Source organism: Cebidichthys violaceus, unplaced genomic scaffold, assembly GCF_023349555.1.
Source record: "Cebidichthys violaceus isolate CVI_PGR_0920_01 unplaced genomic scaffold, fCebVio1.0.p SCAF_22, whole genome shotgun sequence".
In the NCBI taxonomy this organism is placed as follows: Eukaryota; Metazoa; Chordata; class Actinopteri; order Perciformes; family Stichaeidae; genus Cebidichthys; species Cebidichthys violaceus.
In genome coordinates this window covers 6271179-6298143 of record NW_027176395.1, presented here as the reverse complement: position 1 = coordinate 6298143, position 26965 = coordinate 6271179, and the positions used below count along the sequence as shown (strand labels likewise).

Below are 26965 nucleotides of genomic sequence, written 5' to 3'. Positions count from 1 at the left end.
AGGCCACATGTTGCCCCGTACCCCGGGGAGGGGGTTGTCTGTAGGAGGGTCTCTCCAACCGCCAGGGCGGGCAAAGTCAGCACACTGTCAGCAGAAGGGGGACTGGCTGCCTCCGTTCTTCTCCCAATCCACTGCTGACCCGAGGCGTCGTTTTAATCACTCTTGGTATGGCACCGTGGTGCAGCATGCCGCTTCACAGCCGCCGTGCGCCGTCCTTGCAGCCTCTTCTCCCCGCACTCGTTATCTCTCTCTCTCTCTCTCTCTCTCTCTCTCTCTCTCTCTCTCTCTCTCTCTCTCTCTCGCTCTCTCTCTCTCTCTCTCTCTCTCTCTCACACACACACACTTGCGGAGCCACAATGGCATGCACATTTAAAGTACTGTGCATATACACGTACACATGTCGTGAGAGGCATCCCTACAGGGCAGCTGCAGTAAATATCAGCCTGGAATATGCCGCCAAACTCCCCTCAGGACTCAATGAATTATTGAATGAAGGGCGAATGAGAATGGCTGTCCGTTTAAACAGCTGGGGCCAATTGTGTATGTGTGTGTGGGTGGGTGTTTATATAGGCTGTATCTGTGTATGAAGTAGAAAGATAAGAGTGTTTATTCTTGTATCCCCATATGCATATGGAACAAGTACTGTTGCCTTTGATGTACATTTCACTGATGATAATTCTGTATGTTTTAAAGCAACAACAACAATAGACTCAAAAAGAAACCCTCTCCATCGATGGTCAAATACAATTTATCGTGCCTTTAAAGGCACAGTATGCCACGTTTTGAGTGTATGTATTGCTAGAACTGCAATAATTTTGTTTTCTCTAGCGTATAATTGCCTGAAAATAAGAATCATTTTGTTTTACTTACTTAGAATTAGCTGTTCATATCTACATAAGCAGTGGATCCTCTTCTGTAATCCACTATGTTGCACCAGAATAGACAAACCAAACACTGGCTGTAGAGAGGGCCATTCACGCTTGTGTGTTTTCACCCGCCGTAGTTCTCCTTATCGCTTGACACATGGGAGAAGTTTCAGTCGGTTGCAATCTGCAACCTCACCACTAAATGCCGGCAAAATCCAGACACTGGCCCCTAAAAGTAGGGTTTTGAAGGAGGGAATTGTATTGGAATGTTTTAATTTGTGTTGTACTGGCACTTTCACGTAATCTAAGGATGTGTAACAGAGTTTAGAAAAAAACTTAAAAGGCAGTATGCAATGTCAAATTCACTGATACGGTTTGCCAAGTGGTCCACTTTGTTTAGTGTAAAATGATAATGGACGGTTAGTAGAGAAAGCACTCGGGGCGAAATACTTTCATCTTAAAAATTCAAACCTCCACCGCTAATGGAGCAAAAAAAGAAGAGAGTATAGGGGACAATGGAGACATTTTGATGCTGCTGCTTTTGTTTCTGATGTATATGTGCATTCTGCAAATATGAGTAGTGATTATTATTATTATTATTATTATTAGTGTTATTATTATTTAGTGGCTATTATCTTCTATCTGAAGTTATGCATTCTATCTTATATCAAGATTTTTCAAGAAGTTTTGTTTTCCATCCCTGTTTTTACGTTCATTCTGTTTTCCTTTAATTATAAAGCAATTGTGCTGCATTTCTTTTATGTAAGGTTCTATGCAGATACAGTTTATCATCATAATGATTGTAAATATATTTATAGAATAATACCAGCACTAATACTAATAATAATGCCCCGTAAAGAATGCAGTGGGTAGCAGCTTTTAATCTGAGTCTGTAAAGAAACATGTCTTAAGATTCCTATTACGATGAACTGTTGCTGCATTCCTCAATGTGAAAACGTATATGTAACAGCACTCAACCCGTACATACACATAAGTATATGGTATGCACTCCTTGCAATGCATTGCAACCACAGTCACCTCATTCGTCACGCTCCCCATCGTCCTCATCTTCACCCAGAAACTATCATCGCCTAATCCTGCATGTAAACCTGTAATGTGTCCACTGGCAAGCCATGAGTGTGTGGGTGTAAACGATAGCTGGATTATACAGATAATACTCTGGCTGCTGGATGACGCTCTCGCATTGACTGGGTAAGGACTGTGATTAGCGCTTTTCCTCACATTTCTCCCACACTGTCTCCCATCCTGTCACTCTCTCCTGATCCCGACTGTGTGAGCTCGGCCTGAATGCAACGGGCTGAGGGGTGCAAAGGACAGGTTTCATTATCCGGTCCCGTTCTTTTTTGTTCAAGCTCATATGCTATCTCATCATTAACATTCTGCCATGTGTTCAAGGTGTCGGTCCTGCCAGAAAAGAATGTCAGCTCCATATCAGCAAGGCTCTTTTTGATGCCCATGAGTCTATTATGCCTACCAGGGCTAGTTACTGTTTGGACAAGAGGAGCTTTCTGGCTGGTTCATATGAAAAACCCAGAACATTCTGTATGAGACTAAAGCTAAGCTGAAACTCAACTCAAATGAAAAACTGGGGAGAGTTCATTACAATACTTTTAAGTCGCTTTCATCCAAAGCGACTTACAATTCAGATTCTATCACACCATAGGCACAGCTACAGAAGTCATTTGGGGGTTAAGTGTCTTGTTCAAGGACACATTGACATGAGACTACTAGAGCAGGAGCCGGGGATCGAACCGCCGATCCTCTGAGTGAAGGACGGCCCTGATCTCCACTTAGTCACCATCACCATCACCCAGTTCACTGTGAGATAAGAAACTATCACATTTGTATGTCACTACTTAGTTAAGATTTGAATACTTTGACATAAGTTTACAGAATACTACTATTTTTTATTTGAATATGATATATAACAAAAAATGACGAAGGGCCGATTTGACAAAAGGGTTTTGTGTCTTTTTCGGCTGCGATTCCCATGTGCAAACAAAACTAAAAGAAACCCTTTGAATTCTCAAATCCCCTGCAGAGAGGGAAATGCACCCCTAACTGCGATGCCAAGCAAATAGTGTATCAGTGCTCCTGTGCTATTTGCACATATATTAATAAGGTAATATGACAAAAACAATTCAATACACAGAGATCAGCGCTGCCACACACCTTTACAGTGAAATGAATAGCGTCTTCAGAGAGATGGTGGTAACTGAAGCACATTTATTAACAGTTGTCTGCTTAAACTCAGTTAGTTTGGGGTGCAGGGACAGGATGCAATGACAGTTGTGTCATTAAAAATAAATAAATAAATGTATTTCGGAAAAAACGAGATTCATACATTCAACTCGTTTCTGCTGGTATTGCTGCAGGTTTTTAATGAACTCAATAAATATCCTAAATAACTTTTAGAATAACTAAAGAACTAGAATCTGGTCCCGACAGGCATCTGTCTCAGGCCATTTATTCTGCAACACATGGATATTTGCGTTTTGTAGCTAACAAAGGGCAAATTGCACTTAGCTGCAAAACTGTATGGCTGCAATTGTGCCCTAATATCATAAGCCTGATATATTTTGTTAATCGGACCTTGAGACGGGGCAAATAGCAATTCATGGTTCTATCAGCGGCTGCAACCCATGACATTTTGCCACTGAGAGTTTACAGCCATGCCAGCAGCAATGTGAGGCAGCACAACAGTTTCACATTTACATGATTAATATAGCTGTTTAGCTCTGTTGACGATGGCGAGTCAGAGGTTCACCAAAGGGACAACAATTCACCCTCAAGGGGAACATCCACGTTTCAACCAACTTTCATGGCAATCCATACAACAGCTGTTCAAATATTTTACTAAAAGCCAAAAATGTCAACCTCATGGTGGTGCTAGAGTATATGTCAGGGGTTTAGCTAAGTCATTAGTCGTGATCCTCTGGGCACCATAATTGTTGAACTATAAAATTGCATGGCAATCAATCCAATAGTTAGTTGTCTGGACCAGAAGGAGAGACGGACATTGCCATTCTTAGAATGCGACTGGCAGGGCTAAAGATGGTGTTTTCCTTGGGCAACATTTCTCTGCCTGCTCCATCTACATTCTTCTAGCTTTGGCCACTGAGCAGTGCTGTTTGAGCTGGTGCCAAGAGTGACATTGCTGATGGAGGAGAGAGCTTTACCCATTCATTTTTCGGCACTCAGTGAACACGACATCTTTTTAAATGCCAAACAAAAAGAACACAGAAGTAGTAAACATTCCCTGTATCAGTGCATCACGCGGCCTCGCTATACATTCTCGGGTATATTGCACCCCACAGCTGCTCATGTCCTCCCTTTGTGTATGTTAATGTAAAACTATCCCTGTACAGGCGGTCTTTGGATCGATTGATATCTATAGGCAACAAACAGTAGCCACAATGCAAAGCTGATGAGGAGTCAACAATCATATCCCACACAGAGGCGTTGGAAGCGAGAAGCAATTCCTCGGTCGTTGAGGGCAATCACCTTCAAACCTTTTTTTTTTGCTTTTTGCTTTTTGCTTTTTTCCTTCAAAGAGCAGAGATTTGATTCATGTAACTCTGCCCTTGTGACTCTGTAGCAGCTGGATGGGGTTACTGTGTTAGATCTGAGAGCTGCGTGATTCATGCTCCGGTGTATACCTCCAGGACATCCTATTGTTTGACAACGTAGTGCAAGGTTCAGTGCTATAAAAGGCAGTGTGAGCGTTCGTGAGTGTGTGTAACGTAACAGCGCCTGCTTGGTTTTCCGGCTGCACCGACGGGCCTAATTTACATCTTTGTATCGTAGAAGATGCTGCTGCTCATAAGAAGAAAACATCACAGTGAAAAGCATGCTCACGAGAGACTCATTGTCGGCGGCGAGAGCTTTCCAGAAAGGAGGGATAGTGTGAAGGTCATTGATATTGGAGTCCAAGGCTCCCCCCCCCTGCCACACCACCACAAACTTCTTCTACCCCACCCACCCAAGTAACCTGCGCTGTAGAGAGGTCCTGGAGAACACAGTGTGGCTGCAGATAAGGGAACACAGACAAATGAGTGGGAGCTTGTTTTTCTGAGTTAAAACAGAGAGCAGAGGGAGACAAAATCTCTGCTGACAAAAGAAAAGAATAGGTTTGGAGGATGCTTTAGGAGCACTGAAAAAAGCACATCAGGTTGCCCTGATAGAGAGGGAGGAGGAGAGTGACAAATGAGATGGTTTTAAAATGGTATGTCCATATCATCTGTATGTGCATATGTGCTACATGTGCACATAGCTATGCATGTTGAACATATATCAAAAATGGACTTAGCATAAACTGTATAGAAGAAGTGGTCATAGTCACTGTGACACCACCCACACCATCTTAGTTTTTGCTCGTTGCCATTTTGGTTTTATTAACGGTTGCCGTCTTGTTCTTTGCAACCAGAAGTGACACGAGAGGATGGAGCTAAGAACAATTTGACACTGAATGGGACATTTTTAGGCAACCAAAAACACTTCATATAACACTGATAACACTTTCATGAACTGAATACACACTGTGAAAGGGTTACACTTCTTAAACGAAAACACAAAAAAACTACCCAACCTGACAAGGTGGTGCTTTGTCTTTGTGGTGCTATTTTACTCAAAATAGGACCATAATTTATGAACATCATGCTAGCGTGAAAAATACTTAAAACTAGAGATTGAGTCAATAAACTCATGTTTGCAATGCTTACTGAGGTAATAAATCAAGAGAGAAGTAGAGCGATACAATCAGACTTAACCAGAGGAGTCGCCCCCTGATGTCCATTAGAAAGAATGCAGTTTTAAGACACGTCCGCATTGGCTTCACTTTTCAGACCCGGTGGTTGCCGCCTCATTCAAACCAGTTTACTAACAGAAACAAACGTGTTTTGGGTAGCAGATACAAGTTGGAAACACACATCTTGCAAGTGCAAAAAAATGCAACGCTTTGACCAAAAGAAAAGAATTTGGACACAAGATGCCGTTCCAAACAACTTTTAGTAAATAAAGAGAACCTTTCTCACAGTACACCCTGTGAAAAGAAAAAAAGAAACAACAGATTGTCAATTCAGACACCCATAAAACCAATAGCTACATATGGTCAGTAAGATCTACTTTTGATTGACTTCTGCATTACACAGAGTAATCATTATTTCACATAAAGCCTTTGGAAAGTGACAAAATTCTGTCCTGTCATAAAACCTTTACTGCAGATAACACCTGTCTTCCTTTCACTTGCATGCGTCACGATGATGCCTGATATACCCTTGCTGCTCAGGAAAGACCTTAAGATAGATGTCTATAACCATACAGCCCGTAGCACCGACACGCATGGATGGATACAATCACAGCAGGGTGTTAAAACTACCTTTGATTGCATGTGTGATTGGTTAGTATGCCTGCTGTTTGTCCTTACGTTGTCTGGAGAGAAAAAAAGCCAGAGCAAAAAATCCAAAAATGTTCTTGTCTCTGTGTGTGTGTGTGTGTGTGTGTGTGTGTGTGTGTGTGTGTGTGTGTGTGTGTGTGTGTGTGTGTGTGTGTGTGTGAGAGAGGGAGATATATAGCTCATGCAGTGGATTCTGTAATAATATATCATTACTGTGTGAAAAACCTTATTCACAGATATGATGACAGTAATTACCTGTGACAGGCAGCCTTATTATCTCGCACAGAAACCTGGACAAGAAGTTGCCTGGCACTGCAGTTTAGTTTCCTATTAACCCCTGTTGCCCTCCTTGACGGGTATGGAAGGTGGCAATGGTCAAACTTCACATGGTTTGCGCCTAACACCTCACATACTGTATATGCTGCAATAATCTCCTCATCTGTCAGGGAGACCGAAAAAGCCCGGTAATCATGACCAGACTTGTCTAGGTGCAGAGGATGGTGTGAACGCAAAGGACAAAGAAGCAATCTAGTGGCTTATATAATGGATGCCGAAATGCCTGTGTTGTTTCGGATGCATAGTTGAGGAGTTTCATTGGGCAATTCTAAGGTGTAATGCAGATATAATGTAGAAATAGCACACTCTGTAATTTGTTTGCAATGATGCTCTATGACTTGTGAAATGCAGTGATTAAGCAATATTTAGAGCTGCAATAGAACAGATGCTATCATAGGAGAGTTGGAGACACAATGGCCTCCCCCTGTTTCTGTGTGTATTCTCCGCCCACAGGGACTACGTCATGGATATTGTAAAAGCATCAAAAATTCCCATTGGATACAATTAAACTACTAAACAGTATAATAGGGGACTTGATAATTGGGCATCACAACACATGACAACCAGTTAACTCACAGATTTTCGTCTTAACCAGCAACTCACACATTCACGGCATGTTGGCGATCTATTATTTGTAAAAGAAAAGCAAACGACACTTTGAATACAGCTTTACTCTAATGTTGAAAATTTGACAGTTACAATCAGTGGTGGAATGTATTCAAAGTACATGTATTTTATGTTTGTATTTCAAGGATTATTTTTTGTCATTATGCAACACACTGATGCCCTGCAAAATGCAGTTGTAGCAAATTTTCAACAGAAGAAAAACATTAAAAACAAAACAAAACAAAAACAGCAGCAACAAAAACAATTCTCTGGGCAGATAATATGGCCGATATCTTGACCTTAAAATAACCAGGAACATATATACTGATATTTACACATCTGAACAAATCTCCCAAGTGTTCCCTTTATTATAACACCAAAATTATTCAAATACACATACACTTACACTTAATATACTCTTTTTAATATGGGTATGCAATTTTCGAGGAGAGGCCTAAAAATAGGGTGAGGGTTCAAGAGGTAAACTCAACATCAGGATCATTGTCCATCAACTTTGACCGTGTTTTAGCACCAAGCATCATGATACAAACAGAGTCCATCTGTCCTCGTCCCACTGGAGTCCTGCTCTCTGTCCTGCTGTTCGCTCATCAAGCGCAGCTTGTTCCGGGATGAACGCTGGAACCAGGTCTCTGTAAACATGTGGGCTCAACAGTCACCAACCTCCCGTCGTTGGGTTAGCCTGAAGTCTTTGATCCATCTTATTTTTCTGTGACCAGGTATCAGACAGCATGCTGGGTAGTGGAGTATCCTCAGGTCCTAGCTGGGTTAGCTTAGCTTTTATCTCAGCACTCCTCCCTCTCCTCGCTGCAGCAGTTCGGTGGCCTTTTGGTCCGACGGGTCTGCTATAGGCGGTCGGCCGTGGGCGGTGATCGTCTCAAGGGCCGCTGCACCTTTTCCTATGCTGAGTGTATTCTGTCATATGCCGCAAGTGCTCCGGTAACAAACACAAAAAAAAACATCAACAGACAATGTGGAGGCAAATATTGCACTTTTTACTTCACTACATTTATATGACAGCTTTAGTTCCTTTAAGAGTTACTTTTTGTGTTCAGATTGACGATACAACATATAAGTCAACTACCCAGCAGTATATACTGTAGTAAGGAAAATATATCTGGAAAATACTAAACAAAAACACTTCTAGTTTGATAGAATAAACCTCACTTTTTATATCTATTTTACCATCCCTACAGTACATAGAACATGACCCACATCGAGAAGACATCAGCTCCTATTCTCAACAGTATTGATCTACAACATCTTCCTCAAGAAGAAGTAAACATCCTCCATTTACCAATAACAACAGATGAAGTCTCTGCCGCACTTAATCACAAGTCCAATAACAAAGCAGTTGCACTCGATGGCTTCCCGACTGAGTTCTACAAACACTTCTAGCATCCATTTTTAAGAAACTAAAAACTGAATTATTGGCTTCTCTGAAAGCATTTGGCTTTAAGGAAACTTTTATCAAACTACTACTACTACAGGGAGTCTTTAACTGGTTATGAATCTGGTTTCAATTTAATACTGATGACTCTTACTTACGACCTTCATAAGTAAAAACAGAACATCAACTACAACGTAAGCTATTACAGTTAACCTCGGTGCTCGTCTCTGGTGCCACCCGGTCGGATTCCGTGCAAAATCAAACAAAATCATGCAGGTTCACCAGAAAGTCCTCCAGCTCCGACTCCACGCTGCTGGAGACCCTGGCCATATTGCTCGGCCCGCTGCAGGGAAGGGAGGCACAGGCGAACCAGAACCAGGACTGAGTTTGAAAGAGACAGACCCTGCTGCAGTAATATGAGAGGTTTTATAAAAGGGACTCTGGTGCTCGGAAAAAGCTTTTGTCCACAGGGACCGCCAAAATCAATTCAAAGTGAAAGTTCCTCGTAGCAGCTTTAATGAGTTACGATTATTTTCTACTCACCTCCGTTAGTTTCTATTAGCGGACTAACATCAAGTTGGCTGGTACTAGGCAGTGATGGAAATACACCATATAACATAGCATTTGTAAGTTAAACTGTATATATGAAGTTATGTCAGCGATTAATCAACATGACGGCGTCGTTCGTATTTGGAAAGCATTGCAAAGAAATGATCTACAACAGCACTCGCTCTGTTGATGTCTTCACTGTTTGCATCCAAGGTTGTAATTTTTGTCGGGGAATTTCTACACATTTCCAGCTAATAACAGTGAGTCTATAAAAACCATGAATGACAGTGGTAACTACCCATTCCCAGGACAGCTTTACATCAAAGAGTGACACACACAAACCCAAATATAGAAAGCAACGTTTCACGCAAAGACCCTAAAAGAGCTTGATGCAGTCAAATAAAAACAAATGGGGCGTAATAGACGGACTGTTCCTGTTGGGATCCAGCTATTAGACAAGCGCAGTTCGGGTCCTCGGTGGTTTCTCAGCGGCTTGTTTGAACTTTTTCTTGTCGGTCTTTAATCTAATTTGTTTCCCTTTGGCCCAGTTTGTGGCTGTCAGTCCCAATTTCAACTCGGAGATAGAGGATGGTAAAGCGTGGTAGATAGCAGTTGGAGAGAAAAAACTGCAGATCATGGTAAAAAGTCAACTGGTAAGTTAGTTAGCCATGACAAGCATGAAGAGAGGAATGATGAGAAACTTAACGGCCAAGCCACATGCTATTTTCTTTAAGTCTATGCTTTGAGACAGGGCCCTTCATTTCAGTTGGAAAGCAATGTCACATTTTCTCTGCATTGTGATGACTGAAAACAACTCTGACAGAACATTTTAGAAAATAGGAAGAATATTAATGACAGTTTTGACCCCTGTGTCTACAAGAAATGATGGGAGGAAGTCAATGGAAATAAGCATTGGGTGCTGACAAATGCATCACCGCCATCGCTTGAAATGAATCACATTTCAACATCACATTCTAGAGCCACAGTAAAAGTGACTGGGCGGGGGTTAGGGGGGTTCTTCAGCTGAAAATTACTCAAGATAAACATGACAGACTCAATTTTGTTCCATTGAAAGATTACCCTTTTTTCGGGCAGCAGCTCCGTTAAGACTTTTAAGTGATATTCTGCTTCAGTACAACAATTTGATCTTTTAAACCACTTAATGTGGTGGGCCTTCATGGGCTGTAAACCTCTGGCAAATTGCTGCCCCCGATGTGTTGAGTCATAATTAACATCCTGCTTTTTTTTTTTTTTGGCTCTCTGTGTCCATTACTGGAAATGGGCAAATTGCTTCCAAGGAAGTCTTATGTAAAATGTGTTTGGCCGGTCTACTTTATTTTTCTTTTTTTTTCGAGGGTGAAAGTGATTGAACTTTCAACATTACAGCAGGGGCAAGTGAACAACATCATTACAGATACCAGGAACGACCACTTACAGATCAGAGCTTGTACTGTGTGCCAGGTCATTGCAAGTTGTCTTTTCACATATGTTCATAAAAGTGAAAGAAAAAAAAGATCACTTTATGGCTTGCTGACCTGTGTCTGTGAAGAGCTGAAGACAAATTGTGCTACGCGACTGGCATAGAGCACTGGGGATGCTTAAAGTTTTTTTCGCATGGAACTTCAGGAGCTCCCGCTAGATATTTCTCATCCAAAAACTAGAATTTCTCCACCCCTTGACATGTATCTCTGGCATCAACTTTGAATGTTTCCCCCCTGACATCTCCAATCACTCAACCCCCTCTGCGCATGTGATTAGGTCACCTGGTTAGGTTTAGGAAAATATCATGGTTTGGGTTGAAATAACTAAGTTTGTTCCGTAACTTAAGTAGGTGGCGTACACAGAAGGTAAGCCAAAGCCAAAGCTGACTTTTTGGTTTCACAGTGGTCTCCTGGGTGAAAGTCCTGTCTTTGTTTGACTCAGCCATCCACCCCGACCTTCTCCTTACACAGACTTTGTCGTTTTTTATGCCAAAAAAGGTTTAATTGTACACTACCTGCCAGCCCCAAACAGCAGGCAAAAAAGCGTGGCACTTAATATTGTTTGTATGGAGGCCATTTTGAGAAAAGACATTTCTTTAGTATATTTTCACAGAGTTACAATAAAAGTAAACAAGTGCCAGATTGCTGGACATCTGGTATCTTAAATTTGCACAAAAAAAACAATGTATATTGGGGTTGTTATTAAATCCAGTGGGAACAAAAAAAGTTTTGAATCCCAGAATAGAAATGTGTATACGATGCAAATACCAGCATCTCAGTTTTCCAGTATTCTTTCTGAAAAAAAAAGACACTTTTTAGTTAATCACCTTGCCAGGAAATTTTTAGCACATCATCACCCAAGCCCGGCTGAGGCCCATTAAATCAGCTTGATGGGATCTCCCCTCTGTACAAGGCCTGCCATTTGAAACACCACTAAGCATTAAACGCCTGTTTCTCGCAGTAACCAATCCACGCCAAAAGCCATCGCAGTGGAGACCAAAGTGGTTTAACCGTCGCCTTTTTGGAAAAAGGCCCATCTCGGCTGTTAACGTCCAAAAAGAATGGAGGGATGAGGGGAAGATGAGGAGAGGCAGGGGAATAGGTAAGAGACGGGAATGGATGAAAGAGATTTGGAATTTGGAGGATGGGGTTGTTGCAGAGGAGGAGAAATAGATAGCGGAATGAGGTGTAGGAAGCGACGGGGTCTCGGGAAAGAGGAGGTCAGTGAGCAATGGACACAAACGAGAGATGGAGGGTCAAAGATCGGGTGGGATAAGATGCAGAGAGTGAAATGAGAAACAGCCGGGGAAACAAGCGAAGCAGATTCGCTTTGGGGTCTCGGAGTGGTGTAATGGAATGTCATCCACCTATACCATCCTTCAGGGACCTCATTATAATGTATCAACTAATGCAGACTGGGACTCATTTGGACCATACATTAGATCCAGCATGCCAGGCTGGTGTGTGAACTAGCAGCGGCAGTGGCTTCATGTACTAACGATGAACCCAAGTGCACACTGTCATGACCGGCCCTACTTACTCACTGCCGCTTTGATGCTAGAAATTGAGGATCGCTCGGCTTGCAGATGTGCTCAGCTTGTCAGTCTTGACAGACTTTACGCCACAACTAGCCACCGTGTATCGTGTCGTCTCGTCACATGATCAAATAAAGATTTGACATTACTCAGCAATCGGCCTTGCATATCTGTATATGACCAAAATATCAAAGAAAATAAGAAATTATTCTTATATTTAGTTTTTTAGTTCATTTAGAAGAAGCATATCATTTTGTGCCCTGCGTTAGTCTAGCGACCTGTCCAGGGTGTACTCTGCCTTTGCCCAAGTCCATTCTCTGCCCTAAATTTGAAGAGTCCGCTTTCACTAATGACTTATGTGAAATATATTACTATTGACATTTCCAACTCAAGTGACACTTAACAAATGATCGGACAAAATATCAGCGTTTACTTTTAGTATCACACGGGACACGAACATCTGTCTACTGGACCATAGTCTCGCATTTGTTGAAAATTTTTTGATTCACAGTGTGAAGTGGCTATTTAGTCATTCTTCTTAGAACTCCTATTTTTCCATCTTGTCTGTGAATTCTCTGAAAAACACAATTTCCATTCCCGACTACAACCGTCTTAGTTTTATGGCAAGCAATTTGTCAAAAAAGGTGCGAAATGAGGCAGTGCGAGGGCGCACCATGTATGCAAATTGAAACGGACAAAGTGTATCATTTTCCGACATAGATTACAGTACAGACACTTGCAGCAGCAGATTGTGTCTCTGCTCCCCCCCCCGTCACCTGCAAATGACAGCAGAGGTTCTCTGCTGCGAACATGGTGAATCGGTGTCTGGGTGACTCCCCACCGACGGGTGCTGCACTCGTGGCCGTGCATATGGTGCCTGAGCAGACTCTCACACACACAGCGGTGGGGGGGGGGGGGGGGGGGGGGGGCGCGCAACACTCAGCTCGGCAGGCAGATTGAGGGAACAGCTGCTGAGAGCAATTTGTTAGACAAGTCAGATTGTCGAGCTTTGGCGAGAAGGGTGACAGGACCGCTTCACCTACTGACTCTCACCAGGGATTTTAGTCTTTCGCCGCAGAAAGGCAGTCAGATCGTTCAGGCCTTGGCGAGGGAGGCGGCAGCTGGGGGACATGGGGGCAGCGGCGGCAGCAGCGGCATCGCGGTAACTGTGTTCACTTCCTGCCAAGTGATGTCCACCAGTGGTGCCAAGGGCAGGGGGGAAGTCAGTTGCGGAGCATGCTTCAGTAAACACCCAGCCTGATTCAAATGCACAAAGGGAGGAGCGTTGTGCGTCGTCCTGGGGGATCTTTCTTCAAACAGAATCCCTGATTGTTTTAAAAGTGTCACTTGTGGGATAAGTGTCCCCTTGCTCTCTCTTTTTGTGAGAAATAAAGAGAAGTGTTGTTTGAAGTATCGGTTTAGCACATTTTCTTCAAGCCCTACATCTGCCTGTTGTTTGCTCTCAAGTTCTTGCTGGTGGTAAGTAAACAGCCAGCTTTGCAAGCAAAACTCCAAGATGTGCTTGTCCCCCCACCCCCACCCCAACCCACAATAACAGATTTCGGAATATAAATCATGCACCCAAGGAATTCATCACCAGGGTGATGAATTCCTTTCGTTTCGCTCGATTCCAACATGCGGAACACATATTGCATCGCATTTGCCAGCAACTTATAGTCGACTGCTGAAATCAATCCTCCTTTTTTGTTTCCACAGTTTAAAATCACTGCTTTGCCAAAATTTAAAATGAATATGTATTTTTTTTTCTGCCTGTGCCTCTAGTGGCTTGTGAAAAAAAATAGACTTTCTAAAAAGCTATTCAATTTAATAAGATTTATGCGCATTAGCTTTGAACACAATGAAACAAATTGCCCATTTTGCGAACTTATTTTAATGAGCCCCTTCAAATGAGCCACCCAGTACACACTGCAGGATATCTGAGTAACTGAAGAGCTACGGCTTGCTTTAATTGCTGGTTTATGGTTAATGGAGCTTGGACGTCCTCTATCAGAAGTGATGATTTGAAAATTGCACACTCGCTCCACTCCTCAAAGAGACAACAGTCCTGGTTTGCGCTGATCACCATCTATGCAACCAGTTGGTGATTAAATGATTCAATTGTTGTAGAGTGGACAGCACTTTTCTCAGGAGCCCAGACTTGTTTACAAGAGTGCAACAGTCTTCATGGGTCTACTGCACCAGATTTAACTTCAAAATATAATAAAAATTCTTCAGGGGGATGCATGCCCCTGCAACCACAATCTCACAAAACCCTGTTGGAAAACGTTCTATTATGTCATCCAAAGCTGGATGCGTGAGTGCCCACTTCAAAACTCATTCTGGATTCCCGTAATTGGGCAAAGTGGGAGTCAGCATAGCAATTTGTATTTAGAGTTTTCTGTATTTTGTGTCGTCTACAATCTTAAAGGTGCGTTAATGGTTAGACTCTCACATAAAGGGTGATAAAAGAGGTTTCTTTCATTTTCCATAATGTAATATATTCCCATACACTCTGCAGGGCACTCGGAGGAATAAAGAATCTAATAGTCCCTCATCAACTAGAAATATGTGTGTTTTAGCCTCGGAGACCACTCTAGAGAAATTATGAAAATAGATCACACTTTTTTGTGAAGTAGCTGTTGACAGTGTTTACCAGGGCTTAAAGAGATATTTTTAGTGTGTGAAGTCCTGGTCACAGAAGCCATGAATTTTATGATATTGCTTTTTTTTTTGCATTTAGTTTTCTTCTTTAAAAAAGTCCTGAGTCCTTCAGAGGAGCTTTTGAGAGGATATTGATTTGCTTCAAAGACGGTCTAGCGAGCCTGAAAGAATCCCCAAGAGACTCTTTGACACCCAAGTTCGACGCTTTACCCTTTCCCTTCCCGGGGGGGGGGGGGTTCCCACAGCAGTAATAGGGTAAACCATTTATCCTCTGTCAGCCTGGTAATTGCAGCAGGTTAAAGGGAAACGCTATGTTCTGCAACAGGCCATGTAGAGCCGCGTCAGACTTTGATGGTGTGCACACGTGCGCTTGCCTCAGATATACCAACATCAATGTACAGAGTGACATTCGATGAAGGTGTTTCCGGATTTATTTATTTTTTTCTATTGGCTGTTCGTCCCAGTGGGCATGTATTCCTAGTTGGCTTGGCAGCTCACCCTCAAAGGCAACGTTTCCCCGTCACTTTTTCCCCTGCTTGGCTCCTCCCCCCCGCCTCTCGAGCCGGTGCTGGCAGCTGTCAAACACAGAGTTGCGTGCAGCGAGGCATCAGACGCCGTGGCATTTGCCCTCTCTCCCTGTGACAGCAGCTGACTGACAATGGCTGCCAGCCCAGACAGTCTCTTACCCATCTTCCCCGTGGGCCCTGGGTTTCCAAATGTTATCATTACCACGGGGAAGGGATGTCATCGTTTTCAGCCGTTGTAACATGGGCGCACTTCGCAGTAAAAGTGGCAGCAGTGCGGTGGCATTCAGCGTCGTGTGAATGACAAGATATTATAGCAGCTGTAGCGACAATGGTTTGTGCACACCAGGGGCCATAATAGTGATTCATATGCTGTCTCCCTCTGTTTCTAAGACAAATGTAGAATGATTATATGACTCAACCTTCGATGCCCTTTGGTTGGGGAAATAAGCTTGCGCCTATAGACAAACAGATTTTGCCGTTAAAAAAAGAGAAGAGAGAGAAAGAAAGGTGGAAAACATATGGGTGAGAGTAGATGTGGCAAAATAATGGGCAGGGAAATCTTTAATGGGAATTGCTTTCTCTCTGTGAGGCAGAATAACCGAGGCCAACCCTCACGCCAGCCAATCAGGAATTAATTCAGATGTCGATATGGCCTTAATCACTGTACTGCGGCCTAAGTTGCATTTCTCTCTCTGAGCATCGAAATTGCACATGAAAATTCTCCCCATATCATTTCAAGTGAAGAGACAGAGATGGTTCATATTTGTTTTAATGGTCAACACTGACAGAGGGAGCAAATTGCTCTGGTTTTAATGTATGCTGCAGCTGTCTGACTGTTTCAATGCTTCCTGTGAAGGGAAAGGTTCAGTCCTGCTGTGGGTCAACTCTGTCTTCTACAAAATCACCCTCTTGTACAAAAAAACTGCAATCTGAATTATGTTACAAGTGAAATGTATTCATTGAAGAATTACAGTCGTCATTTTAAACAGAGACACATGGTTAACTTGTAAATTAAAACTAACAAAAACTACTTGGTCAGGTTTAATAACAAACAATGGTTTGGCTTAAAATGATTACGTTTGTTGACACGAACGGCGGTTTTCTGGGTGAAAGTGACCACATCCCAATGTGAATATCTGCGGACTATGAAAAAAAATAATAATAAAGTAATCTGTGACGTAATCCCTTGAAACATAATGACATAATTCACAGTGCAGTTTGGTTGTCTGGAAAAGTCATTTTTAGAATACAGGGCTGTGGGTGTTAAGTTCCGCTATCTGTTAGCTCTGTTAGCTGTACTAGCCCCATTAGCTGTTAGCTCTGCTAGCCAAACACACCTACCGACATGAAAAGACGCTCTGAGTTGTAGTCAGTGCTCAGATCAGTTTGTCAAATGTACAAGCATACATACATGCAATTGTAAGCGTGCAAATTAAGAGAGGAACAATTTGTCCACAGCAGAAACAAGAGTAGTGAGGTGTCAGCAATCAATGTATGAAACAGTCAATAAAATATGTTGTCAATAAAAATGTGTTTCCAAAACCGCAAACCACAAGAGGTTCCTTGGGCTTGCGGTCATAAATTAGCACATAAATGGTTAGGCTGATGGACAGACACAGAGTTGCGTACTCACTCACTCACACAAGCTCAAACACATAATCTCCTGTGGGAGATAATAAAGGCGACCCACCACCAGGAACAGTAGTCCAGCTGACAGTTTCCTCTCCAAGACAAGTCCATATCAGATTAATGGTGAAGAGAGGGAACACAACTCTGTCCATCGTCTCCCCTCGCCCTAAACTCCATTTGTCCAGTTAAGTCTCTCAGGTGCGAGTCGCAGAATAGACTACCGATGTCCGCGATTACCTGCTATCAATTTGCTCCCCTTTCTATTGTACTGCGGCTGCACTGCCCCGTGAGTCGAACGCACGCGGGATTGCAGAGCCCCTTTCCTTTTTGTCGACAGCAACCCCCGACGAAAATTGCCACCTGAGGAGAGGAGCTAAAGGGTGTGGTACTCGATGGGGAGTGCTGCTCAGCGTTACATTTACCAGCGTGGAAGAACTTGCAGCGTTTAGTTGGCTTTTTTTTGCCACTTTGTATGTGTTGCCATGGCGTCGCATGGATATTTTAACTGCCCATCTCAATCACAACACAGCAAGGAAGGACACTTGTCGCTCTGTAAGACAGTTTACATCGGGTGAATTATTGCTCCGTTACCTTGCTTACACATAGATAAATGTCGAAGTGTGCAATGCACACGCCCAGATACTTCACTGACTTTGACTGACATTCACACACACAGCCCTTTGCTCCTCCATTCTTACTCTGCTGCTCACTCACTCTAATATCCACACACACACACACACACACACACACACACACACACACACTCACACGGTCCTGTTTGACAGAGAGCGAGAGAGAGAGCGAAAAAGATGAAAAATGAGCCAAATAATGTCAGACCGAAGGCAGCACCTATCAAACGCATCAATGGGTCTAAGGTGTGCAAGGACAGGGTGGAGGTTTTATGACTGCTGCTGAACATAAATACTAGCTGGGTGTCTGCGGTGGGAAGATCTCCACGGGGGCAGAAGAAAAGCACACATTGTGCAGAAAATGAATGTAAATGCTCTGAAGCCAAATTCCATCTGGTGTTTATTTGGATCCACATTTTTTTTGTAAGAATTTGTGAACATGCTGTATATGCAAAACTAGACATTGCATACACACACACATTGCTGGATTAGCCTGCAGGGGTGCCTTGCGACAAAAGCAAGCTTCTGGGTCCCTACTGTGATCTGTGATCCCCCCCCACCCACCCACACACACACACACACACACACACACACACACACACACACACACACACACACACACACACACACACACACTTTTCTCGCTTTCTGTGCAATGTGTACAATGTTTCTTTGCTGGAATACCCACTGCTGCCTTTTCATTTAACACATAAATTCTGGATTATGTCTAATATAACCAATAGGGGGTTTTGAAACTATAGATTTTGACACAGGGACTAGAGGTCGTCACGGGCCGTGAACATTAATTATTTAATCCAAAATGTGGTCGACCCAAACTGACCCAAATAGAGATGGAGCACCAACACCTGCTACATTATGCTGGTATATCAATTAACAGTATTAAAAATATGCTAAACGTATCCTGAGAATCAAATGTTTATTAGCTTCAAGGGCTGATTTATGGAAATAATTGAAAGCTGTATTTTCACCTCCTGCAGCAAAAACAAAAAATATGATCTGCTTCAACTTGGTTCACTGAAGAGTGACTTAATTGCGTCCTTTGTGTTTTCTTTTTTCTTTTAAAAAAAGTAAATGAAAATCTGCCAGCGTGGTAAGAATATTTCAATCAGTTTTTAATGCAAATTAATTTGCTTTCAAGTATTTTTTTTAATCAGCTTTTGCACTGTTCTAGTGCAGCAACCTGACTTGAACAAAAATTTGAACAAGTAAATACAAATTTTATATATATTTTCTTACTGCGCTGCAAAATGTGGTTTTGAGAAGTCTTCAGAACTACTGAGAGAGTCATTCATAAGCACAGCACAACACTTGTTTGACGGTTAAAATCAGCCCCATCTCTACCGACAAAAACTGCCGCACACACATTAATCCATCAGTCTGACCATTCTGCAAAATGAGTACTTCTACTTTTGATACTTTTCGGTTCATGTAGCTGCTATTACGTCAGTATTTTCAGGTTGGTTGGGAGTCCAGCCTCTGCTGTACAAACTATATGTCTATAATATCTACACAGGCCAAAAAAGAGAGAACAAATTACAAAGCTTCCCTGTGAACATTCTGGAAGAATATATAACTTCCTGTTTATGTAGTATATAATCACAGCCTATAGTTTGTATTCCTAAACCAGCATCCAGGTTGAGGCCTTGATAATCTTCAATTCAGTTATTTCTACCCAACAGGGGGAGCTGCTGCTCATCCTCGGCCTGTTTGACTCCTTTAGGGCCACTGCACTCACACTTACACACACACACACACACACACACACACACACGCACACACACACACACACAGACTATACATGTACCTACTCTCCACTGTTCGGCATCAATTCCCACAGATATTGATCTGTGCAGGCCGTACCCTTGGGCAAGGTGATTTTACACTTATCCCCCTCACCCCACCACCCCCACACCACCCCGCTTCTCCAACTCCCCGATTCACAGCCCAGTGTCACATTCACCGTGCTTCGGGGTGGTGGGGGGGTGAGCAGGAATCCCATCGGATTCGTCTCTCGCTGCTTGTCAGTACTGCTTTTGCCAGAGCGTGATTGATGTACGAGGTCACTTGTGTGCATAAGCGTGCACGTGAAAGACACGTATACCAGGCCTAATCTCTCCCTCACACACGCGCACACACACAAGTGTACACTCGTGCGCATGCGTTCAATCATGGGCAATTTGGGCAACAATCATGGCTCCTATGAAGATATTGATTAGAGGATCCCTGCGACGGCTTCCCGCGTGTTGCATTCACAGAAGCCTTGTTAAAGGGAACCTCAGGGGGGTGAGGGGGGGTGTGAATGGAGACATTTTATTAAAATAATGTAACCCTTTACCATATTAATAGCTCAACAGCTACATGACGGATAGAAACACAGTATTGATCCAACACGTAGGCCCTAGCTAGTAGAAGAGCTGCTACTGCAAGAGCAGGGAATGTGTTTAAAGTTATAAATAAGGATTCAGGAAGCTAATATGGTAACTCGTTTGGTAGTTTATGAAGGTTAACTGTAACATCTAAAAATGTCTTCAACCCTCTATTGCCACTTTATGGTTCCAAAAAAACAAGATGGACACTGCCAAAAAACCAAGACGGTGACTTCCAAAAAACAAGATGGCGACTGCCAAAAAACAAGATGAAGACCGCCAAAAACCAAGATGGCGACTGCCAAAAACCAAGATGAAGACTGCCAAAAGACAAGATGAAGACTGACAAAAATAAGATGGCGACTGCCAAAAAACAAGACAGTGACTGCCAAAAACCAAGATGAAGACTGCCAAAAACCAAGATGGTGACTGCCAAAAATAAGATGGCGACTGCCAAAAACCAAGACGGTGACTTCCAGAAACCAAGATTGACCACGGCTAAAAACCAAGATGGTGACGGCCAAAAATGTCAAACTCAAGGCTTCAAAAGCCATTTGTGACGTCACAGTGACTACGTCCACTTCTTGTATACAGACAGTGATAACAAATAGGCATGAATGACAGACAAAACAGGGATATAGTGCCAGTATTACACATGCCTGCTGATCAATGAAACCATTTTTGAAACTCCCTTCCAAAGACTATTGTTTTGCCTAAATCAAATTGAGAAAGGGGTGTTGTTCTTAAATGTGAGACTGTCTCATTGAATCCCAGCTAAAAAACAACAAGGACTGTATTCTGCCTAATGGAGTGAAAACTGTTGCAAGCATAACAATAGACTGTATTTCTAGTGTAATTGAGTTTTTTAAATATTTGGACACAGCAGGGACAGCATAGGGCCCTGAGTAGACTCTTTACTATTTGAAGCAAAATTGGCTAAATTAGACATCAGTAAAAACGTCCAAGAAAACCAACAACGCAATCCTCACAGGCGTTAGGTGGGGTCACCCCTTTCAGCCGAATCCACCCTCAAATCGGGTTAAACAAACATGTTCAGCCCCAGTGACGTTGGATTACAGCTCCGGCCTCTCGAGTAGCGGCAGCCAGGTGCAGTGATTTGTGTGATGCTCATGATGGGGTTGTTGAAAGGGACATGAGGGCGGTGCAGATTTGTTCGAGAGGGGTCAGCGCCATGGTAATGACAGTGGGATGCTTTAAATCCGGAGGATGACAAGTGGGGGAAAAGAGGCACACATTGGAAGTTAGTGGTTTCCGCGTGGATGATAATATGTTGTTTGTGTGCGAGCTGAGCGGCTGTTTGTGTGCAAATAAAGAGAGAGAGAGTGCACATGCAGACAGATGGAGGCAAGGTAATTGTGATTCACCCTGCCTAGTCTTCTCCTCTGATGGGTTACTACACACGGCTGCCGGACCAGCGGGTGGGTGGAGGAAACCGCAGGAATTAGAGAAGTAGCAGGAGACCATTTAAACATCACAGTGTGTCTGGAAAAGGACTGCGTGGTTCTAAACCTCCTGTTGTTTTTTGCAGCCCCGCTAGCCCTCATTTTACACATTTCCTGGGCGCAGCGTGAGTTGTTCCTTTGTGTATGTACGAGAGCATGTTTTTCATCACTAGTAATTGCTACGTGTGGACAGCGTGCAACACAGCCTGATGCCCATTTAATGTTGATCTTTGCCTTTAGCTCATGGTGTATACAATATGATTAAGTGTGAGGTCAAAATTGTATTCTCCCTAGATCCAATCAAAGTCAGGTTGTTTTTTTTATGCCAATACAAAACCAAACATTTTAATAAAATTGCTAGTAATTCCCTTGTTGTTGGCTTTTTATTTGTATTCCTCTGGTGTGGTCAGGGAAAATGGATTGCCTCACATTTTTCTTAAATGGCACTTGACTCTAATGAAGGAAGTTTGCGCAGGGTCAGCCGCACCCTGCCAGCCATGGGAACCCCGTTCCCATGGCGGCATCTTCAGTCGGCGTTAATCTGAGAGGCACGATGTAGGCCGCAGGAGCGATCGATAACTGGGAAGTTGTAGGGAGAGACTGACAAACACGTGCACATATGATATATCCTACTTATACTGCACACACAACTCTACAAGAGTTCTTGGGGAAGGTAATGGGATTATGGATCAATACAGAATTGTAAAGACTGAAATAACCCTCAGATCTGACAAAGGTGGTATATCCTAGAACGTGGCACTAATATTTCTTTAAAGTGTACTGTGAGGTGTGACGTAACTGTATTAGTCATATGCTAATCATGCTGTTTTTACCAGAAAGAACTATGCTATTTTATAAGTCATTTTGGTTATCATTTATTGTCCATGCAGACACAAGATGAATTTATTCATAGAGGAAAAACAACAAATGTTGACCCAAGTCGACAGGGTGGATTTGGTTTCAAGCCACGTCTTTAGCAATAGAGCGGGAGATGAGCCAGCTAGTGAGGAGGAACCACCTGCTCATGTTAGCAGTACATTAGTTAGTACATTGTGTTTGTGGGCTGCGCCTGCTGTTATGAATACATGTTTAAATGAGTTGTCTGTCCTAGTAATGCCTTAAACAAGTTTTGTACTTTTAGCAGTGCCTGCTGTGCTGTCTATTGTGTAAATTGTAGATATGTAGTTGTTGTTGTTGATGTCTAGACCCACTGGAAGCGTCCAAATCTAACAGCGCAGTCTGTTGCTATGGCCGTGTCAACGCCAGCCGTCAGGGAACATTTTTTTAAAAAGATGGAAGAAAATGTAATATTTTGTGGCTTTAAAGCAAAGATTGTAAATACGAAGTGGACATAGTCAGCATGATGTCACCCACTGGTTTGTGCACTACAGTTTTGAAGCATCGAGTTTGGGCATTTTGGTCATCACCATCTTGGTTTTTTTGAACAAGCAAAGACAAGAGAGGGTGTCGCACAACGCAAACCGAAGTACAACCGAAAGCTGAAGACATTTTTAGGCGACTGAAATATCACAATAACTTTCATGAACTAAAAAATCAGAGCTAGAGTTGTCAGACGAAACATGGACAAAACCCATGTCCATGAAGAAGACTTCAAAGTAGTGATTGAGACTAAAAACTCTGAGAAGTAAGGTCCTTTTCTCATAGACTTAAATACAATCGTACAATCAAAGTGTTGTCCCCTGATGTCCATTGGAAAGAATGCAAGTTTAAGGCTTCAGTTTATTGGCTTCACTTTTCAGACTCAGTGGTTGCCATCTGGTTTAAACCGCTTATATGAATTCGGATTCAGTCATATTTAACTATGTCACCATGGGTCACCAGGAGAAGGACTTAGCTGTTGCTGTTTTATTCCTTGGTCAGGATTTTTAATGTTCTAGGCGCTGATGTCCTCCGTCAAACCCAAAAAGGAACAGGGAGAGTACCATTGTAAACTTCGCCTGGGCCAAGCCATGTTCCAGCCAGTACTTCAGGCTTAATTCAGCTCAGTTTGAGTTGCTTTTGTCCAAGGCTTGTCCTCGAACTAAAAAGAGGAGGGACAATTTTCCAGAGGCTGTTGGTCCCACAGAACATTGCCCGGATTGTGGTTGAGGCAATATTTGAATGCCTGGTAATGGAGGTCATTCCTCAACCCACCCAGCCAGCCCTTGCTAATTGCTTTCATCTAAAAATTCTCTTGGGTCCATTAATGAGAAACGTGATCACCCAAGCTCCTCCCCAACGCATCTCAGTGGTCCTCATGGCTGTTGTGGATGAACATTACTTGGTCTGCATAATCATCGTTGGGGTTATATGAAAGGACCAGTGATGTTATCCAACTCCAAGTTTGACGACGGTCTTCCAGCGGCACCCTTGACATCTCTGAAGATGAAACAACCGCTAGAGCTGTGCATCAAGGGAAACTCCCTGTTCTGGTGGGTAATGAGGCCATCCCGCTGTAGTGTGTGTGTGTGTGTGTGTGTGTGTGTGTGTGTGTGTGTGTGTGTGTGTGTGTGTGTGTGTGTATGCTTCAATTTATGTAATTCGCATTTCAATTTGGCTTTGATGCTTCTTCCCTGTCACTCTGTTTGCTTGAAAAATGTATGGCCCCCATGCAGAAACAACATCATGATGGTTCATCAGGTTCACCACCTGGCAGACAAGCCTCTAGAGTGTTTCCTGCTGAAGGTTACTGTTATAAACCAAGAGCACAGGACACTACAAAATAGATGCTTTTCCCTTGTTTAACCTGTGATATGGCTTAATTTGAGTTTGTGTATCATATATATGGACTATGGTACACACTGATGAGAGGAGTTGCCCTGTGATGACCACGTTAGGTGGACAGCAGAATAATGTATTTACTGTAATATCAAAACAGAGAGACAATAAATGGACATGAATCATTTCTGTTCAAGCATTCAAAATAAAAAATGTAATGCAGTGTAAACATCCTTGAAAACATTACATGTTGCTACTACCTTCAGCTTTCATGCTGGGAAGTACTGACAAAGATGTGATATTAATATAAAAAACATAAATTATAGTAATTGTAGGTAAATGAGCCTGTAAAACACGTGCCTGGAAATAAAAACATACAATAAAAACAAAGCACCTTCTGTAAGAGTAAATATATATATTCTTTTTAAAACAGCCTAGAAATACTACATTGCAAGTTTAAGTCCAGGTTTTTATTCCAGGAACAAAATGCAAATTCCTATGGAAACAGAACAGAATTCATAACTCTGCATAGAAAAAAAAGCAGTACCATATTCAATTCCAGTTCCAGCTGTTCAGCCCATGCATAGGAGCAAAAAACAAACTTCAACAACATATCGCTGAAGTTTAACTTCACGTCCTGCCTCAAATATCAGCTGACGGTCTCGATGAAAGGCTTATTATTTTGGAGGTGTTTAATTGTGATCCACATACCCCACATTACGAATTTGTCTTTGGCTAATGAAATTTTGAATAGGTGATTTTTTTCAAATTACATCAAAGGGCGTTCTGTCAATCCTCTCTTCTTCCTCACTGTTGTAATGTTGTCATCCATCTGGAGAGTAGTGTTGGGACCGTTATTTTGTGTTTGCCTTGCCCCTTCATCCTCATCCCCATCTTAAGACGCCGTTTGCTGGCCAACCAAATCCTTTGCTGTTGTTTGGGCAAAGCCCTCATTTGGAGACAGACTCGTTACCTGGAGATGACACTGGCTGGTGTAAGGTGCTGGCCTAATGTTATTCCCTGTATATTGCTGAGGACCGAAGGAAGTGCAGTGTCAAATAACTTAACTTTCACACCGGCAAATTTGCACTACCTCTCTTTGGAGCTTTTGCACTCAAATGTCAGATAAACTGTAGCATTGCTATGGAATGCCACTATGTCTTGGCAGTGTATTGCTCAGAACCGAAACTCCGGTGCAACAAACCAAAAAGTGCCAAAAACGTTTCTCAATTGACCATTTGAGGCTGGCTTCAAAAGCTATGGGTGATGTAACAAAGACGATGTTAATATTTTATACAGTCTATAATCAGGACCGAATGAAGTGCAGTTCCGAGTGTAAAGTTGTTTGAGGCCAGGCAATCGGCCCGTTCCGAACAGGCCCATTTTGATCGGGCAATGCAATAGTTCAATAAATGGAGCAAGGAAGCCCATGACTGTAGCAAATCTGCCTCTGAGAGGCTCCTGATCCACTTCTTTCGGATTGAATTCTGTCTTTTCCCTCAGGTATGTTTGTGTCACAAAAGGTTTTCCACTTCTTGCACAAATATTTCTTAGAATGGACGGATCAGAAGCAAATAATGGGACAACTTTATTTGAACTCCTCTCATGAGTAAACAAGTTACAAGACTGTACAAGGAAATAGTATACACTGAGTAAACAGGGTAAATGCTTTCCACAGCACACATTCTTACAGCCCATTGAGAAGGTAACGTATGTGTGTATATATCAGATGGCGTAATACTAAACCCCCTTGCAAGGTTAAGCCTCTGGTGCACGTTACCCATGCATAGTGTCATAAATCTACCACTGGTCAGGTGATCACTTTCCTCCATGATCACAGGTACGAGGGGGCGTGGCCTGGGGAACAAAGAGAAGAGAATTGTTTGGGGTGGAAAGAAAAATTAAATCTTTTTGAAGGTAGATGGTATAAGCTTCCGTTGATGGGGTAAATAATTTAGCTGTTTTTTTAATGGTTGTACCTCAAACCACACTTGATACAAGTAAACATGGAAATCAATGTGGTTTGAGGACCATAACTTTAGAGCGAAGACCAGGAATGAAGGCCGGATTAGCTAAATCCTGTGAGTTGAAGTCTTTTGGGGAAGTCTTGTGCAACACATAGCTTTTCCATAACAATTTTTTTTTCCTATGACAAACCATACGGGTATATGGCATTATGTATGTCGAGTCTAATTTATAATGGTTGGCAGTAGCACCTGGGCTGATTGACTAGTTGACCAAGAACTATTATCATGGCCTGGAGTTAGCTTAAAAACAACTGGCATACGAAAGTGGCAGCTGTGAGAAAGGCTTTCAATGTTTGCATCAGAGGGTAGTACAAATCACCAGTGTAGTCAATGTATATTGTGACAAGCTTATTTCTATGAGTCGTTACGTTTTCATAGCATCAGTAAAGAAACAACACATTTCTTTACTTCAGAGTATTTCTCACACACAACTATACACATGACATTCAAATGCAGATGATTGCAATTTGCAATAGTTTTCCCGATCCAAGCCGCCTCGTCAGTTTCACTGTGTCACTTACTGGCAAAGCTCACCCCTCCTCTCACCTGGAGTCCCACAATGCCTTGCTAAGGGATTCCTTTGTGTCCTATAGAAAATGAGACCAGCCGCTAGAATCAAGGTACACAAGTCTCCCCCTGAGTGGTTAGCGCAATGGATTACATGAAAGATTATTACATAAGGCCTTAATCTGCATGGTGGTAGGTAGATATGTTGTAAATCCCCCGA

At 42.6% G+C, this 26965-nt stretch overlaps 1 protein-coding gene across 2 annotated transcripts in view; it reads left to right on the top strand.

Annotated features, from left to right (window-relative positions):
• The window catches only part of alk (ALK receptor tyrosine kinase), a 365563-nt gene that overhangs the window by 103526 nt on the left and 235072 nt on the right, over positions 1-26965 (top strand). The gene's annotated exons all lie outside the window — the stretch shown is intronic.